This window comes from Staurois parvus, unplaced genomic scaffold, assembly GCF_062004578.1.
Source record: "Staurois parvus isolate SC_StPar_1 unplaced genomic scaffold, SC_StPar_1.0 ptg000049l, whole genome shotgun sequence".
Classification (NCBI taxonomy): domain Eukaryota; kingdom Metazoa; phylum Chordata; class Amphibia; order Anura; family Ranidae; genus Staurois; species Staurois parvus.
Window position 1 is genome coordinate 854,335 of NW_028317845.1, and position 20,023 is coordinate 874,357.

The window sequence follows — 20,023 nt, forward strand, 5'->3', positions numbered from 1 at the left end:
TTTGCGTCAATGCAAAATGCAAACTGCATCACAAAGAATAGCATGCGATTTGAACAGGAATGTGATTTCTGGCCAAATTGCATGTTGTTTCCCCACTGCTCTCTAGCCCGAACGGTCATTCCTGCAATTTAGAATCCAGAGCACTGCAGCGGCTCTTTCCTCTCCTACAGCTAAGAATACGGAGCATCTGCCACCAAGGTGTACAGTTAGGTCCTTATATATTTGGGCACAATTTTAGTTTTTTTTCAGGTATTTACTAAAACATATTCAAGCTATAGTTATATAATGGATATGGGCTGAAAATGCACACTCTCAGGTTTAAATTTGAGGGTATATACATGCAAATTGGATGAAGGGTTTAGGAATTACAGCTCTTAAGAGTAGCCATCTCCCCCTTTTCAAGGGACCAAATGAAATTGGACAATTGAATCAAATGCTATTTCATGGCCAGGTGTGGGCTACTCCTTCGTTATTTCTTCATCAATTAAGCAGGTAAGAGGTCTGGAGTTAATTCCAAGTGTGGTATTTGCATTTGGAATCTATTGCTGTGAACCTACATCATGCGTTCAAAAGGAGCTGTCCATGCAAGTGAAACAGGCCACAAACAGTTAGGTACATTCTGAGGAAATACTCCAAAAGACGAACAAACGAAACCAGCGCTCCAGTCTTCATACAACCAAGGCAATGCCAAAATGCCAACCGAAGAGGTGCTGCCCTTTTAAGATCGGAAATCTGACCACTACTGGAAAAGAACAAACAAGGGCGCACTCTCATCGTGCATTACCGTGGTATAACACGTATTTTATTAAATGAAAAGAGGATATATACTCACAAACCAACATGATAAAAGGCAGTAAAAGTGGTCCACAAGAACAGTCACAATACATCTGTGTCTAATGGTGCAGATAGGCTAACGCGTTTCGGGAGCTTAACTCCCTTTTGAGCTCTGAGGAAGGGGGTTTAGCTCCCGAAATGCGTTAGCCTATCTGCACCATTAGACACAGATGTATTGTGACTGTTCTTGTGGATCACTTTTACTGCCTTTTATCACGTTGGTTTGTGAGTATATATCCTCTTTTCATTTAATAAAATACGTGTTATACCACGGTAATGCACGATAAGAGTGCGCCCTTGTTTGTTCTTTTCCACATTCTAAGGAAAGAAGAATGTACTGGTGAGCTCAGCAACATAAAAAGGCATGGGCATCCATGGAAGACAACAGTGGTGGATGATCGCAGGATCCTCTCTATGGTAAAGGAAAACCCATTCACAACATCCAGACAAGTGAAGGACACTCTCCAGGAGATGGGTGTATCACTGTCACAAAGTCTACAATCAAGAGAAGACTACACAAGAGCAAATACAGAGGGTTCACCACAAGGTGTAAACCATTCATAAACCTTTAGAATAGAAAAAACAAATTAGACTTTGCCAAAAAACATCTAAAAAATCCAGACCAGTTCTGGAAATGCATTCTTTGGACAGACGAAACTAAGATTAATTTGTACCAGAATGATGGGAAGAAAAAAAAGTGTGGAGAAGGCTTGGAACAGCTCATGATCCAAAGCACACAATGTCATCTGTAAAACATGGTGGATGCAGTGTGATTTCAATGAACTACCATGGTACTCCACAGCACTGTGGTAGTTCATTGAGCTTTCCTGTCAGTAAGGATCTGCTTGCCCATACGGAATGTAGAAGTAAGCAGACACACCGACAGGTCTGAGGGAGACCTGCATGGTACCAGCAATCTCCTGATCGCTGGTGCAATGCTTTAGAGGCTCCAGAAACATAATGCACAATTTTTACATGCAAAAAAAAAAAAGTGCATTTATTTTTATTTAAAAGGTGAACTTTAAATTTATGGCCAAATTAGACTATCTCAAAATTTTAACTGCAACATTTCCCAATCCAATAAACCTATTGCATATCTGAAACTCCACAATTTCATGTTCTCATTTGAAGGTTCAACTTCCTAGGCCTCCTCAGCCAAACAAATGCACAGGCCAATCACCATCCCACAAAAACCAGGCTACACTGCTTGAGGATGAGGAAGAGATACCATTCCTTCTCCACAAGGAGGAACATATTTAGGAGAAAGCATGGAGTGGTCAGACAGGACAAACACCCACCATGCTTCATTTAATCAGCAGGCTGCCCATTTGCAGAGAACTGCAAATCTTGCACCTCAACGCACTATTGTCCATGCCAAGCCCTGCGACTGGCTAAGCAGCCTCTGTCTGGGCAGCTTTTCCCCTTTGTCAGCTTGCCTCCATACACTGTCATCACCTATTCTGCCTTTTTGCCTCCCATGTCTGAGAAACCAGCACCTCTGACTGACATCAGCTGACATGTCTGGCTGGAGAGTTCAGACAGTAGTCACTTGTGCTCTTCCACCTGCAGGGCAGTTTATAAACGTTGATTGCCAAGTTTTAGGTCCCTTTCACATGAGGCGGACCTGTCAGTGAGGAATCTCCTCACTGAGCAAGCACATAACAGGTCCGTGTCTGAACCGCTTATGTAGAGTGGACACGGACACCGCCCGCTGCCGGACGGAAACACGGACGCCGCCCGCTGCCCTAGGAGCTGTTGGATGGAAACGGGCCACCTTCCAGTTTCCTTATGACTGTCATCTGAGCCTATTTGCCAGATAGATAAGATCTGTCCATCCGTTTTTAGCAAACAGGATGCAGGTGGGTATAAACGGACACATGTCCATTTACACCCACCACTCCATAGAGCATCCGATTGGATCCGCTTGAAAAACAGGCGAACCAGATTGGTCTGCTCATTTGAAAGGGGCTTTACTGTTCTGTGGTTTACCCATACATCCCAAGTTTTTCTGCCAGCACCTGGCCATAAACCATTATTTCATTCAGCCAGGAAGCTGAATAAAATAAATAAAAATGAAGGGATTGCTTCATCCACACAAACTAGGTGGACTGAATTCCCCCTCCCCTGCTGGCACATTGTATTTTGGCAGTGGCGCCCATCACTGTCAGAATACAGTGATCAGAGTCTGCTGCCCATTGCCCATGAAGGAAAATTTTCCAACAGGTCTCTTGAGAAAGGTCAAACAATTGACTTCTGCCAAACCGGGAGCCCACACACTGATCCAGCAGAGTTTTGATCAGGATAAGACCAGCTTTAGAATACATTCGCAAAGAATGCTGCAGATGTGAAACAGAGGATCCTTGCCAGCGGAGCTACACTCCGCAATCACACAATGTGGTAGATTTACGAAAGACAAACAGACTGTGAACTTGGCAAGTGCAGTTACTTCAGGGCTTAGTAAATCTGGTAAAGCTCTGTTGACTTTCATAATCCAATCAGGTGTAAGGAAAAATGTTTTTTTTTTATTTTCCTAGCTTGTGGTTGGGTATTCATTGTAAAGTGAAGTTTGCTTCATTTACTAAACTCTGGAGCAACTGCACTTGCAAATTGTAATCTTTTGGCCTTTAGTAAACCAACCCCATAGCATGTGAACAGCTGCAAAGGCAGTCAGATTTGTACTCTGTACTAATCAATGACCGGCGCCACCACTGTGCGCATGTAACCACTGAAACCCTGGACGCAGACAGCTTGACAGCCTTTTAACAGAATTTCTGGCCACAAACTGTCCATAGCCAATTAGCCAGTTTGTATCCAGCCATGGCATAGAACGGAGCTGTATTCAGAGGAAGCATGTAGCCACTTCTCAATACAGCAAGCTACTGGCCCCCAGACAACCATGTATATTTAACCTTTATTAGCCCTGTCCGACTTTTGTCCTAAGACATGTGCATTGTGGTTTGCATTAGTTTAAGTGCGCAGCCTGCTACTATGTTTGGTGCCATATTGGTACTCGTTTTCACCTTTTTAGCCTTTGTTGCTTTCCACTGATGCAGTTTCATCTCCTGCAGCTTCTTTGAAGCCACTTCCTTTCTCTATTTCAATGGTTTTTATTACATTTTTTAAACAGTATAAACAGAGGCAGTAAAACACGCCCACGCAGGGGCTATCAATTGCACAGATAAACAAAATGCCAAATAAAAAAAAAGGGGAAAAACAATGCTCTAATGCCAACAGGGCAAAAGGTACGCCCACGCAGGGGCTATCAAAGGCACATAAGTTACAAAACATTAATGTAACTGATTATAACAACTAAATGCAGCTGTCCTAGTCACACCAAAAACAGAGAGAGAGAGAAAAAGGAAAAGAAAGAAAAAAAAAAAAAAGGGGGGGGGGCGCAAAGAGCAGGTATTCAAGAGCGCCAACACCGAACGCCATTACATCCCCAGACTAGCCGGGGAGAGTGAGGGAAGGGCATATTGCAACCACGGCTCCCATATTTTCAAAAATTTACGTTGGGAGTCATTGCGGATACTCGACATCTGTTCGTTGAGCATCATAGCGGTCATACGATCCCGCACCCCCTGAAGAGGGACAAACGGACTCCTCCAGGCTTGAGCAATTGTTCTAGTGGCGGATAAAAACAGATAGGAAGCCAACTTCTGCTGGTGAGCCAAGAGGCCCGGTATGGGGCAATGAAGCAAAGCATACCGAACATCCCGGCGTATGGAGAGATGGAACAAAGTGAAAAGGAGGCCAAATACACGAGACCAAAAACGAAACAGTCTCGGGCATGACCACCAGATATGCAATACATCACCACGATGACCACAACCCCGAAAACATCGATCACTACAGGCAGGGTTAGCCCGGGCCAACCGAGCCGGAACCCAGTACCAACGAAACAAAACCTTATAGGCTGCCTCCAGTGTGGTCGTATTAAATGAGCATTTAGCTATGAGTGACCAGGCCTTATTCCAGTCCTCCGGATCCACAGCCACTCCCAGGTCGCGCTCCCACGAAGCCACTTCCTTTCTAAATGTACTCTGGTGATGGCAGCTGGTTTGCTGTATGATGTGTGTTAAATTGGCCACAACCAGAAACCCATGTGAGGGCTTGTTCACACCAGCAGCCATGGTTGCTGGTGTGCACTGATCCTGATGTAGTGCAAGGTTTATTTTTTTATGTGAAATTTACTGAAACATCACAGAGGGGTTCCTATTACTAAAGCTGGAATGCAAAATAAGGGTCACGTCTGCATAGAAACCAATCAGCTTCCAGGGTTTATTGCCAAAGCTTAATTGAGAAAGCTGAGGTTAGAAGCTGATTGGTTTCTATACAGAGGGGAGCCTCATTTTGCATTCCAGCTTTGATAAAACTACAAAGTGACATTTCAAGTCTGTTTCAGTGTGGTGCACACACTGAAGGAACAAAAAAAAAAAACACTACTGCATGCCAAAGTGCTGTAATGGTGTGAACAAGCATATAGAAAGGATATTTGCACGCCAATGCACCTGGTATGAATGGGCAACAACACTGGGATCAAGTGGGAGAGCAGAACTAGAAGACTGGGACAGAGCACCATTACCCTTTTCCAGGAAGCCCCTGAACAAAGACCTTCAAAAAAGGAATCCTGTTCAGGGGCTTTGGGAACAAGGACCCAGATGTCTGAACCCAGTCACTACTGACTGTCTAGGGTTGGACATCCATCCATAATCAAAGCTATCTGAACGCACACCCTGTTCATCCAACAGCAAGAATCTGCTGATTCTTGCCACTGGAATCTGGTGGCCACAGCTACCCAGCCATGTACAGAATCCTATTACGTCCCAAACCAAGATAATTAGCACAGTACGTAATGGACCTAAAATATGTCCACTGTTCATATCATCACTCCCCCCACCAAACTCCCATCTGAAAAGTAGTATGAAAAAGAAAATCACATTTTTATCCATTTAGCATGCAAGCTCATATACTATTATGTACAGGCTGTAGAGAATAGGGCCTTGTGTTTTTGCAGTTTACCTTTTTTCCCCAACTTTATTGAAATGTCACAAAATGACATTTCTTTCATTTCTACGCCCGAGCTGTGGTGTGGTGACTTCAGTTGAGCTTTACACTCCATGCATACTGGGCATTTTAATAACATTGGTAGCATTAGCTGTGTAAAGTCACGTTAACGTGAGTTTTCCAGCATTTGTGCATTAGCATTTAGCTGTGTTTTTTTACCAAATTAGAAGAAATTGTTTTTTGCAAAAAAAAAAAATTAAGTACAAAAATGCCGGTTTGACGCGTTTCACCATGTTAGAACATTTTACAGCTCAAGATTCCTCTAGAAACCCATTAATTCTGTTTTTTTTTTCCAGCCAAAAAATGGCGATTACAGCCTATGTGTGCATGGACACATAGGATAATATGCTGTAAAGTTTACTGGCTGTAGGGGGAAAAAAAAAAAAAAAAATAAAAACACTCCAAAACCCCAAAACATCCAGTGTGCATGAGGAGTTAGGTGCACTGCAACCTACCTCAAGGCAGCATGGTGGCGTGAACATGGCACACAGAAAACAATGGCTTTTGTGCCCTGGGGATGATCTATGCAGATCAACTGAGCTGGTGGGAATGAGCCCTCAGCCACCCCTGATGTCAAACCAGTGTAACATTTATAACATATTTTCGCAACAAGCTTTGCAGAAACAATGTTTCTTTGCTTGAGAAAGTTAAATTAAAGGCTGTTACATCTGCATATGTTAGGCTAAATCAGCAGATGTTCCATAATTACTTTGCAAATAAAGATTTACAATTAAGAACAATTTAGCACAAGCACTGAGGCAGAGCTGTAATAAAACATTACTAAAAGATTCCACAACAGTTCACAGCCTCCCTTCCCAAACACATTGTGTACTTAAGAAGAACAATACAATTTAAAGCAGTAAAGAGAAAAAAAAAATCTACTTTTCACACTGGTGTGCATACAGCTCAGAAAACGTTAGATATTGTGTGGTTCAAAGTGGACTTTTCTTTCCTGTCTAGAAATAAGGGAAACAAAGTTTAAGACACACTGGGTCATGTTCCGCTCGAGATCTTTATTTAACGGCCAACGGGAAATACTTTCTGGGAATGATGGGGTGTCCACCCTGGCTTGCTCTAATCCACCAATTACAAGTCAGCAGTAAGAACAACTTTGATTTGTAGGCGGACTTGCTTGGAGAGAAGCGATGAGGAAGTGCTAGATGCAGAGACGCTGCACAGCGCACACGAGGGATCAGCGAGGATCAGTGTCACAGGCCACTGAGTTGGCAGGTGTGTATGTGCTGAGGAGGTGGTTCACACTCAGAGCATGGAGTAGTGGAAGGCTGGAGGTTAGTGATCAGCAGGGACAGGCCCCTCTGTACTGCCACCTCAGCACAGCCTGTATTACCGGTATGGGGGAGGGGATGATTTAAAGAGACAGAACTCCCTGCCAGCTCAGCATACACCAGACAGTGCTTTCCACCCCAGATTAACCCACTGGCTGCCTGGAAATCCACTTAAAAGCTTTCTAGAGAAAGTATCCCTGATTGAAACTCAAACACAACTAATTAAAACCTATCTGCATTTATATTTTACAAGCCTAGTATTACGAGACATGAAACCGGTATATGCCACACAAATGCATACATGACCAGCAAATTGTAGGAGATCAAATTAGGATGGTCAAGATTTTCCTAGCCTGCCTCCCAAATAAAACTTTTTCTAACCAATTGCAGTCTTAAACCTTCAGATACCTTACGCATATAATTCAGCTAGTATAAAAAAAAAAATAATAAAAGTGACAAGATGTTACACAACAAACTAAACAAAGTACATCTGCCCTGTTTGAAACTGCAATAAAATGTATCCAATTACGGTTGCTTGGACTGCCCAATATGTAAAGATATCGAATTCAATCAAAATTTGCTGCTTAGATTATGAACTAAAATAAGCAAAAGGAAATCTAAAGGCGTCTTCCAAAAAAAGCCTGCTTCTGTAACAGAAAGATTCCTTCAGATGCTAGAATGCTTGGAATTATGGAATGTGAGCCGAAAGAGCAGTACTGCTGCATGAAAATGTCTTTATAAAGCCGGACATGGGGGCGGCTACCCGATGCTACACATGGGGATTAGGAGCAATGGGGTGCAGAGTCAAGATGACTTCTCTGTCAGCTCCATCTGGGCTGTTATTAAAAGGGCAACATCAACAACATTCTAAAGGCAGATAACCGCAGATTTTTAGGGATAATAAACTAGAGATAAAACATTAAAAGTTCTAGATGTTTAAAATTTGCTAAACAAAAAAAAAAAAGGAGTCCTTCATGGTGAAAGAAAAATTTTTCAAGCCAAACATCTACTCCAATCCCATTCCAATAAACAAGTTCTTCCTATCACACCTTTTTGTCATTCTAGAGAAGAAAAAAAAAATAGAACCGCTAACCCATTATACAAGGAGTGAACATCAAATAGAACAAGAAAGAAAAATGGGCTCTTCATAAATAAATTAGATACTCACCTCTGCTCACTCCACTGTATTGCAGTAGCAAGGAGTTTGCACCCACTGAAGAATCTCCAGAAAGCAACATTTCTAGAAATGTTAGATTTCTAGCCCCCCACTGAGCCCAACTGCAGTGTAGTGTAGAGGCCAGAGAACTGGGCCACTGAAAGCAACTGGGGATGGGGGAGGGGGGGCTAAGTGTGTGACCAGGAATCTATCATTTCTGGAAGTGTCAATATCTGGAGATTCTTCAGCAGTTTCTTTTTAGCAGGGAAACACTTTATTTCAGGTATTTATTTTAGCAACAAGTGTTTTCAAAATAATAAGCAGTGGTACATTTTTATTTATAAAAAAAGAACAAAATCTTAAACAAAAAAACAAAAGAGCAATTATTTATAAAACAATTAGGCAAAGCCCACATAAATTTAGTCCTGAACATTTCATCCATTGTATTAGACTTGAATTAAACTCAGGAGTCAGGGAGTCAATACACCTATAAATTAAAGCAAATGTGTCATATCACTCCTGACAGCCTTCTGAAGTTGTAGACTGCCTGGCTGTGCTGCGGTCACTGATCTAAAACAAAGTACACACATCAGGAAATCAGAAGCTCTTATCTGCAGGTTTTTCCAGTTCAGTGTTGTAAAGTATAAAGGCAAGAAGGTAGACATGACACCTGGGCCTCCTTGAGCATTTTCAGCAGAAGTAAGCTTTGGTAGCCTATAGGTCATGACAGGTTTACTTTGTATTCTGTCAATGGAATTGCCTGCTCTTTCTTGCCATAAAGTAAACCTAATAGGTCTGAGACAGCATGCAACTCACTATCTATCCATGACAGTGCTTGACACCTAGACAGCCAATCAGGCCCAATAACTGTCATATGGGGGGGACTTGAGCCCTGGGTAAGCTTCAACCAAGCACAACTTGGAACTTACACAGGGCTTTTGCTTGGGGATCCAGTGACTGAACATGACAGCAGTGCAGTATGGGTAAATGTAGTGTGAGAAGTGGGGGTACTTGCATATCAAATCAACCTGTGGCTTTAGAATTTTCAAAGCAAAGCGTCACTTCACAAATGCCTGCCAGCTCCTAGACTGAACTGTGATTCCTATATTCTGCCAATCTTGAATTAAACCGCTTTTAAGCGTGCACATGGATCATAAATCAAAATTAAGAAAAGGAGGAGGTGCTTAGATATCAAGTCAACCTATGGCTTTAGAATATTCAAAGCAATGGGCAGCACAGTGGCTTAATGGTTAGCACTTCCACCTGGCAGTACTAAGGTCGTTGGTTCGAATCCCAACCATGGCACCACCTGCCTGGAGTTTGCATGTTTTCCCTGTGCCTGCGTGGGTTTCCTCCCAGACATGCTGGTAGGTGAATTGGCTCCTGTCTAAATTGGCCCAAGTATGTGTATGTATAAATGTAAGTTAGGGACCTTAGACTGCTCCTTGAGGGTTAGGGACTGATGTGAATGTACAATATGTATACGTAAAGCTCTGCATAAATTGACGGCGGTATACAAGTACCTGTAATAAAATAAAAATAAATAAAGCAAAGTGTCACTTCAGAAAAGCCTGCCAGCTCCTAGACTAAACTGGGATTCCTAAATTCTATATTTTGCCAATCTTGAAGCAAAACAGCTTTTAAACCTAAGAAAGTAAGAAAAGAAAAAAAAAAGAAAAAAAGCTTGGCTATCAAGTCAACCTGTGGCTTTAGATCATTCAAGGCAATGTCATAAATCTGAATTTTAAAAAAAGGGAGGCGCTTAGCTATGGAGTCAACCTGTGGCTTTAAAATATTCAAAGCAAAGTGTCACTTCAGAAATGCCTGCTAGATCCTAAACTGGACTGCGATTCCTTAGGCAAACAGCTTTTAAGCCTGCAAATGGATCATAAATCAAAATTAAAGGACCAAAAAAGGGCACATTCGACATTTACGTCTAGAAAAAAAAAATCATAGAGATACCATTTTAAAAGCAAACTCACAGATGGAGGAGAACCCACAAAGAAAACTAAGAAATCTGATACATATTCGGCAAGCCGTTTCAAGTCACAAGGGAAAAGTCCCAGAGTTCACATATTTAAGAAGTCTGGTGCTAGGTTCACTAGCAGAGATTGCAACACAGACTTGTGCCTGGGAGCTGGATTAGGAGGATTTCACCTCCCCCTCTTCTAGCTCTGTATACCCCTCCCACCCCAGGCCTCTTTCTATGCCAACGTCACCACTTCAGGCTCAGGTTGAATCTCTGCGTCCAGCTAGGTATGGAGGAGAACGCTAAGGTAGCACATAACAACCCACTGAAAACTTTCTACAAACTTGGATACAATTCTGCAATTTCACTGTTGTCAGTAATATACTGCCTCAATGTAACAATGGCCCAGGAAATATAGGCTATACAGAAACACTGAACAGTATATTGACTGAATAGCACATCAATATTGACACAAGGTTTCCATTCAGGCGAGTGGATACCAACAGCTTCACAGCTACCATGAAGCCCATATGGTGCAGGAACCTGACCAACCACCTTTACACACTGCTCTAAAAGACAACGAGCAGAGGAGGCTTTCATCTCACCTAATGACTATATACTGGAGGACCAAGGTGTAAGTCATAAAACTGTACACCATGCCTTTACTAGGCTACCCAACAAACATACGCCTGTGAATTAAAGCACCAAATAATTTGTAATACGGTCATTGTTCTTTAATGGATTTCTCATTCTAGTTAAATAGTACATAAATTAGGGTTTATATGTATTTGGGACGCAGACAACTCTGTGCTTAGTGCAATACAAGAAGTGAAGGCGTGTGAATCAAAAAAAAGAGGAAAGTTGCACATATGAAAAGAAAAATATAAAAAGGTTGTGATGACTGATATAAAAGTGGATTTTGCATTATAAAATAGAAATAAATTAAAAAAAGGGAAATAAAAGTGGTGCTGCACATATCCCTTTAAATAAACTGAAAACAAGTAGCATAAAACTGAAGTGTGTACCATGCATACATCAAAACAATTCAAAGTGGTACAACACCATATGGTTTTAGAACACAATATTAGTGAACTGTTTTGCTATAGACATGTAGCACACTTCAGTTTTATGAAATTCATTCTTCACTAGCCTTTATATACGGTCACTAGCCACTATAAAAACCAGGATTACAAACTTATGGGTCTGGCTGGATGACCAACAGATCACCGACTTCTGAGAAATATACAAATTTCGGTAAGCTTTCACAGAAGACGTTGAGGCCAGGGTCACAGCAGTACAGCTGCAACTTATGCTGATTTTCAATGCAATTTTGTAGTGCTTTTTTGATGATTATTTCATGCATTTTATTTTTTTGCAGTGCAGAAGACTGGACTTTATACACAAAATTCTGCCAAAAAAGGACTAAAAGCGGATGTATATTTTTACCATAAAAACCAAATGTACGTGTTTTACATGCTTTTCCACGGAAGTATTAGGGGGCAAAATCACGCTGCAGTTGCACCAACACAACAGACGTACTTTTTTCAAAAGCGCAGTGTGCTGCATTAACGTAATATCCATATTATCGTCCGATTCTATGCGACTGAAATCCCACTAGTGTGAACCAGGCCTTAAGGATCAGGACGTCCCAAGCGGAGATGTCTTTTGTAGGAGAGCAAGATTACCCAACACTTTCCTTTATCTCTCTGGCCTTTGCTCTGCTTCCACAGCCTCCATGATAAATAAGTAGATGGAGGGGGAGCAAGTAATGGCACCAATATCAGACTCAGAAAAAAAATGGAGGCCAGTGGATGTCAATCACTCGCATCCATCCAAAACTAAAGGATCAGTTCAGAATGGACTGACTCTATAGAAATAGCTGCAGAAGGGTCATATCGGCTATGGCTGGGCAGATCAGAGGCATTAAATGGGCTCCATGTAGGGATAGCCTGAGTACATTATAGACTGATTGCCCTACAATCTGTAAGTGGATGGGAGAAGCTGTGATGGAGATCAGGATGTAGGAGAGGGGATCGCAGTGCAGAAGAGGACAGGGATCACCCAGGATAAGGACATCATCACACAGCGGCCATACAGGACAGGAGGGAGCTGTCCATACACCCGCCAGTCAATAACAAGTGCCCCTGTGTACACGCAGTCCAGCCTTGTGTTTACTCCACGTAGGCAGCAGCAGCACCCACCTCCCTCCCCACTATACACTTCCGCTGGCTGCCCCCCTACTAATACCACCCCCAGGCCCCCCCACTCCAACAATGCCATCCCCTCTTACCAACATCCATCACCCTCCCCCCAACCACCTTCACACTCACTCCGCGTCCCGATCCGCTGACTGCCGGGGAAAGCTGCGGCCGTCTCTTCCAACTCCTATATAGAAAACGGCCCAGCCTATCAGCTACAGGAACGTCATCGGCCGCGACACGTCAGCCTGAGGATGGGGCCGGGGAATGCAGGGAGAGCAGGAAGCGGAAACGGATGTAACCGGACACAGGATATAGATTCTTTTTTTTATGCTGCAACTTTATTAACGTGTGTAATAGCGACACGTTGTACTGTATAGACAGGGAGAAAAGTGGAGATGGACAGAAGGGTTAGAAGTCTTAACAAGAAGTCTGTATAGGAGTGGATGTTACCACCTAACTCCAAACTTTCTTTTTTTTTTATTGGGGGTAATAAGAAAAGTTTTTTTTATTTCTCCAAAGAAATAGGTCAAAGACATGCTGGAACATATTCATTCCAGAACACAAAAAGACCATAAGGCCTTAGGCACACAGCACTTTGGCCTACGTAAAGTATAACTAACGTCAAAACGTTTTTTAAAAGTTTTGGATAGAGTGGAGAGGGATTAGAACCACTGTCAGTTTTTATTGCTGTCTGTGTCGTCATTAGGGAGATTCACCCTCTTTATTTGCCATGTTTTACCATTATCATAGAAAATTTAAAAAAAAAAACCAAATTTGGGGCTGACACCAGAACAGGAATATAAGAGAAATCTACCAATGCTGACACCACTTCTGGTGGCACACTGGGATTCCCTCACTTGGCAGGGATTTTCTTTCACTTCCTGTTTTGGCAATGAGACAAGAAGTGAAGGGAAATCTTCCCTATGGGACACAGATGGCAAAAACAATTGCAGGGGTTATAACCCTTCCTTTAGTTACACTTTAAACAGGTAATAAATCCAGAACCAAAAATGCTATTATCAAGGCTAAAAAAAACAGCAAATACTGTATAAAATTGATTAATATAAAATAAAAAGGTTGTGTGCACATTTGCATATATATATATATATATATATATATCCAATGAATAGCAGACTCTGAGATAATATCTGCACACAAATACCAAAAATAAACAGCACTTCAATGTAAAAAACCTTCTGTGTGCAGCAGTGCCCCCAGCATCCTCAATACCTACCTGAACCTCATCGCAATCCAGCGATGTGAATGACAGCCTGGGCTGTCCCAGGTCTCTGCCTCCTCTCGCTGCTGTCAATCATGGACAGTCAACCAATGAGGGGAGAGGGCTGTGAGGCCGTGCGTGAATGGACACATGGAGCAGCGGGTGCCCTCATAGCAAGCTGTTTTCTGTGGGGGTACCAGACAGGAAGGAGGGGCAAGGAGAGCCTGCTGGGTACCCAAGAAGAGAAAGATCCAGGCTGCTCTGTGCAAAACAACTGCACACAGCAAGTAAGTGTAGGCATGTTTGCTTTTTTTAAATAAAAAAAAAAAAAAAAAAAACCTTTAGAATCATGGATTAAGGATATCAATATAAAAAAAAACTATAAAAAAATACTAATCACATTAATAAAAAAAGATTTGTCAGCACTGTCAAATATAAACACTGCGAACAGCTATGCCTAGAACATAATGCAGATACACTGTAGCAATATTGTGTAAAGACATTTGAGGCACCATGTACATTATGGTAAGTATAATCATTGTATTAGTGTATCAAAAAAATGACACCTGTCAAACATAGACTGAGGTCATAGAACTGTCTGAAGTCTGCTCTTGATCCAATTTCACCACACTTTCCTATGATGTCCTTCTTGGGTAATTCTCTGTTCTCTCCAGCCTACACTAGTCCATCCATTTTTAAAACCTGGTTAAGGCTAGGTTCACATATGTACAAGTGGTGCCGCTGCAGATCCACACAAAAATCCGTGCAGCCGCAACACCCACACAGAACAATGCGGACCCGTAAGCAGGTCCCATTCTAATGGCATGCCATCCGCACTGCTAATCGCAACCACACTGGGAACTGAGGTTCCAGTGCGGGCTGCGGTTTCCAAAGAAGTGCAGTGACTTCTTCCCTGCGTATCCCGAGGCATGGGAGTCAATTTAAATGAATGGGCTCTCGTGCCCACACAAAACATGGACCGCAGGAACGCACATATGTGAACCAGGGCTAAGTAAACATCTACACTCATAGGCCACTTTATTAGGAACACCTGTTCAATTTCTTGGTAGCACAAATTGTTAATCAGCCAATCACATGGCAGCAACTCAGTGCATTTAGGCATCGAGATGTGGTGAAGACAGCTTGCTGAAGTTCAAACAGAGCATCAGCATGGGGAAGAAAGGGGATTTAAGTGACTTTGAATTTGGCATGATTGTTGATGCCAGCCAGGCTGGTCTGAGTATTTAAAAAACTGTTGATGTACTGGGATTTTCATGCACAACCATCTCTAGGGTTTACAGAGAATGGTCTGCAAAAGAGAAAAAAAAAGTGAGTTGCAGTTGTGTGGACGATAATGCCTTGTTGATGTCAGAGGAGAATGGCAGAGCAGACTTGTTGCTGCGACATTCAGGTGGTAGGTAGAATTTGTTGTAAACAACATGAAAGTATGGATCCATCCTGCTTTGTATCAATGGTACAGGCTGGTGGTGGTGGTGTATTGGTGTGGGGGATATTGTCTTGGCATTTGGTGAGTGTATTTCCAATAAAGCACTTCCTCGTGAACTCTGCTACTCAAATCAGGGGATGTATTCCAATCCCTTCAAATTAAAGTTGATCTAAACCCCAAAACAAAACAAAAAAATATTACTGTTCAACTAACCAGTATTTAGATGAAGTGACTGCTTTAGTTTTTCAAGGTTTTCCCCCTTTATTTTCATCAGGTAATCTTGTGAAAGAAAAAACACACTTCCTGTTCCTGTGTGGCTACACTCCTCCATTGTATCTACGGAGGGAGACATGGTTGTCACACAGGCTGGACTTTCAACATTTCTTTCTTCAGTCATCTCCATTACATGTGGGGGATAAGATTTGTAATTTACAACAGAAAGATTATATAAATTTCTAGGAAGATCAATGGTTATTTTCTGTGCCTAGGTGCACACAGGTATTTTCTATGGCTGCTGAAAAATTTCTTTAGCCTGAAAATGAAATCCAATGAAGCCACCACATCAATGGACTGATAAGCTGCAATAAATTCCATTTCTGTTCTTGGGTTTAGTTATCCTTAGGGCAATCTCCAATCCATAACAGGCAGTTTGTCAGACTTGACTTTGCCTACAGTTTTTTCAGTGGTCTGAGTTCATTAGTGCACTCTTTACTTTTTCCACTGACTCAGACCAGACGCAGACGTCTTATGTGTCAAAATGGAATCTGACCACTATAAACTTGAAGCCAGATATGAGCCACTGCAGCCAACAGCATGGCTCATGTGTTGGCTGTATAGGCAAATTACAAACTCCTTCTTTGTAGGTATGTTGTCTTTTTAGGATCTCTCATGCCATTCTGGCCTATTTACAGCTTGATTTTCTGAGGATGCTGTACTGACAGTTTCCTCACATCTGGTGAGATTCGCTAAAGGTTAAGTTCACCGTTTCATGAAAAATTAAAACATAAAATAAAAATATTCTGGCCACTCATCTGGACCCCACTGCACATAGCAACTGTGATGTCCCATGCTGTTGATGTAGTGGTCTGTACACTGCAAACACAGCCCCGGAGTGAATTTCCATACTAATGCTCACATGTGACTGTGCTGACTGTATATAACAAATATCATTAAAGGGATCCGTACAAGGCTTTGCTAAATGGAACCCTGACGCTTGCACCAATACCCAGTTTAAGCCATTTACCCATATCCTAAGGGAAGGCAAAAGGGTGATAGCCAAGGCCTGAAAGTCCCCTGCAATTCCATTTGTCCAGCACTGGGTTTCTCAAGTTATGTTTTCTGAGAAACTTACAGCAATACAGACTGACACTATGAGAACATTTAAAAGTGTTTGGGAACTGTGGGTTGAGTCCTACCTCCTATTCTACTTTCAGTGGTGACGCTGATAATTTGAAATGTGGACATCTTGGATTTGGCCCTGCACTTTGAGAATATAGTACTGGTAAGCTCTACCCCCTACAATCACCTTATCCCATCCTGTATTTTGTTTCTCTTCCCTCCCTTTTTTCTCATATCCTCCTCTCCACCTTATTTGTTACATCCTCTCAACCCCTCTGTCGCAAAAACTGCGCAAAACACAGTGAAGTACGCAGTTCGGCCATTTTGTAGGCACCTCCATCTTGGTACAGAGTATATATTGTGTCTCTCATTTCTCATTCTCTTTCCCCCTCCCTTCCTGAGAGGCACAGTGACAGATGTGTGTGTGTTAAAAGTGTCACTGGCAGGTAGAGCAGCAGGGGGCCCAGAGCTACAAAGCCCCCCAAGAGAGACAGAGCCTGGCTGCCCCAGAACATGTGTAATCTCTCACCTGGTAACAGAGATAAGGCAGCTTTTCCCAGGAATTGAAAGAGATTGTAACCTCATAAAACCTAGCAGCTTAGGTGACAGAATTGAATGAACATTCCTCAAGTCAGTTTGTCCCCTATGTTTCATCTCATGGATTATGACAGATGTTGGTTCTAATTCAGAGTCCGCCTGACTATCCCTCTCTAAACAGAGTATTGGTCAGTTATTCAGAGCCACCCCCCTGCTGGGGGACTTTAAAACACAGGCTAGCAGGCCTAAAAAGGAAGTTGAAGACATCTCCCAATTGTAACATCAATATACCACCTGGGGAGACCCTTTGCTCTGAAACCTGGATCTGCTTATGGCTAAGGCTTAATTGGCTAGTAACTCAACCCTTCAACTTCCTCTCTGATATCTCTTTGCTGTGCTATGGTTCTTTGTATATATATATATATATATATATATATATATATATATATCTTAGTTACATCTTTTTCTGTAAATATTTTATTGCACCTGTTTGACTCTTTTAGTAATAAATCTTTCTTTCTGAAAGTGTTAAATTGTTTCTAAAGCGCTTAATTGCAATTTACGAATTCCTGCCTCTAAAGAGACGCTACTGTGTTTGTGTAAGGGACCGCCCGGCGGTACCACTAGCACTCCACTGGTCGGATGTTCCCAGCGCACGGAGTCTAAGCCCCAGGGTACTTGTTCACCAGGGCCCCTGATGGTGGGGATGGACTTGGAGCACCCTAGGACCAGGTCGTGACTACTGAGGACACCCGTCAGTGGTAGAGGTATTCGCCAGGGGCTCCCACGGGAGAGAGCCAGGTATGAGGAGGTCTGGAGACCCCGTAGAGAGGGACGGATGGATGGATGGATGGATGGCTGAGCAGGAGCAGGGTCATACAAGCCGGGTCGGTAACTATGGGGACGGTGCGGTACAGAGCAGCGGGCAGAGAATAGTCGGGTCACACGCCAGGTCAGCAACAGCAGGTCAGATCCAATAGGGGGCATTCAGGAGAGAGGTCAGGCAAGCAAGGGTCAAAGCAGGAGAAAACAGCAAGGTCAGGGCACAATCCGGGTCAGCAACTTACTTCAGACAGGTTCACAGGTTCACAGGATACAAAAGACCAAAAGGCACTGAATGACAGCTCAGGGCCGTTTAAATATCCCGCCCTGCGCTGTCATTGGTGCCAGGCGCGCGCCCACGGTCAGCACTGCGCATGCGCGAACCTGATTGCCGCGGTCGGCCAAGTCCCGGCGCTCGCGTACAGGGAGGTGTACTGCGCCTGCGCCGGGACCAGCGGCGCGGCGATCTCCGACATTGCCCCCCCCCTACGGGCAACCTCCGGATGCCCACCCGATCTCTCCACCACGGGTGATCACGAAGAAACTCCCGGACTAGTCTAGGTGCGTGGACATTATGAGCCGGTTCCCAGGAATTGTCCTCAGGACCATAGCCCTTCCACTTAATTAGGAATTGGGTCTGGCCCCCCCTTCTTCGGCACTTAAGGATCGTTTCCACCTCAAATTCCTCTTGTCCTTCGACCGTTATGGCCTCAGGGGGTCTGGATTCTCGTTCTGGGAAGGCATCTGGGATCACTGGCTTCAGCAGAGATACATGGAAAACTGGATGAATTCTGAACGTGGCCGGAAGGATCAGCTCATATGCCACTTCGTTGACCATCCGCTTTACCTGAAAAGGCCCCACAAATTTAGGTCCCAATTTTTTCGAGGGACAAAGCATCTTTAAGTTGGTTGTGGCCAACCACACCTTCTGCCGAGGCCGCAACGCCAAATCCCCTCTTCGTTTCTTGTTAAACTCCTTCTTATTGTCCTCTTGGGCCCGAGCGATGGCTTCCTGGAGTAATTTGTTATTGACGGAGAAGAAGGCCAACGCATCCTGCGTGGCTGGAACTGGGCATTCAGAGACCAAGTCAGGGAGAAAGACAGGGTGAAACCCATAATTCGAAAAGAATGGGGACTGCCCCGTTGCCGAATGGCTTGCGTTGTTATAAGCGAACTCCGCCAGGGGTAAAAGAGACAGCCAATCATCCTGCAGGAAAGACGTGTAGCAACGCAAGTATTGCTCCAGGGTCTGGTTCGTCCTCTCGGTCTGACCGTTGGTCTGAGGGTGGAACGCGGAGGAGAGGGACAACTTGATGTCCAGGGCCTTGCACAGAGCCCTCCAAAACTTAGATGTAAACTGGACCCCTCGATCAGAGACGATGTCCTCGGGTACTCCATGAAGTCTAACGATCTCCCGGATAAATATTCGCGCCGTCTCAGTTGCTGACGGAGTCTTCCTTAGTGGCACGAAGTGAGCCATCTTGGATAGGCGATCAATAACCACCAGAATTGCTGTGTGGTCTTGTGACGGTGGGAGCTCGACTATGAAGTCCATCGCGATCTTCTGCCAAGGCCGTTCGGGAATCGGCAAAGGTCGCAACAGCCCCCAGGCTTTGCTCCTTGACGGTTTGCTCTTCTGGCAGATGGTACAGGATCTCACGTAGCGCTTGCAATCCTTAGCCATGTTTGGCCACCAAAACGAGCGCCGGAGAAGCTCCAGAGTCTTGACTGGGCCAAAGTGACCCGCCAGCGGGTGATCGTGGCAATGCCCCAAAACCAGGGTCCGGACTTCCTCAGGTACCACGATAGAATCCTCCTTCCACAGGAGTCCCCCTTTGTTCTGGAGGGATACCCCAACTGGGGTTGGTGTGGCCGTAGATGCTTCTATTAACTTGGAGCGAAGGTCTGTCTGGAGCGCCAAGAAGTTCCCTGAGGACAAGATAGTGTCGGGTACCAGTTCTTCTTCGGAGTCCTCAAACATACGAGATAGCGCGTCAGGCTTCGTATTTTTAGATCCGGGCCTGTAAGTAATATGAAAATTGAATCTGGAAAAGAACAGGGCCCATCTTGCCTGCTGTGGGCGTAGACGCTTGGCAGTCCTCAGATATTCCAGATTCTTGTGGTCTGTGAAAATCAATATAGGGTGT

At 43.7% G+C, this 20,023-nt stretch overlaps 1 protein-coding gene across 2 annotated transcripts in view; it reads right to left on the reverse strand.

Annotated features, from left to right (window-relative positions):
• Positions 1–12,760, reverse strand: part of HDLBP (high density lipoprotein binding protein) — a 59,669-nt gene extending 46,909 nt beyond the window's left edge. Inside the window, exon 1 of one of the 2 annotated variants that reach the window (XM_089665609.1) lies at positions 12,643–12,760. The gene's annotated coding sequence lies outside the window, so the exon portion shown is untranslated. The remainder of the gene's footprint in view (positions 1–12,642) is intronic. The other variant, XM_089665614.1, reaches the window with a different exon arrangement.
• Between the last annotated feature and the right edge of the window lie 7,263 nt (positions 12,761–20,023).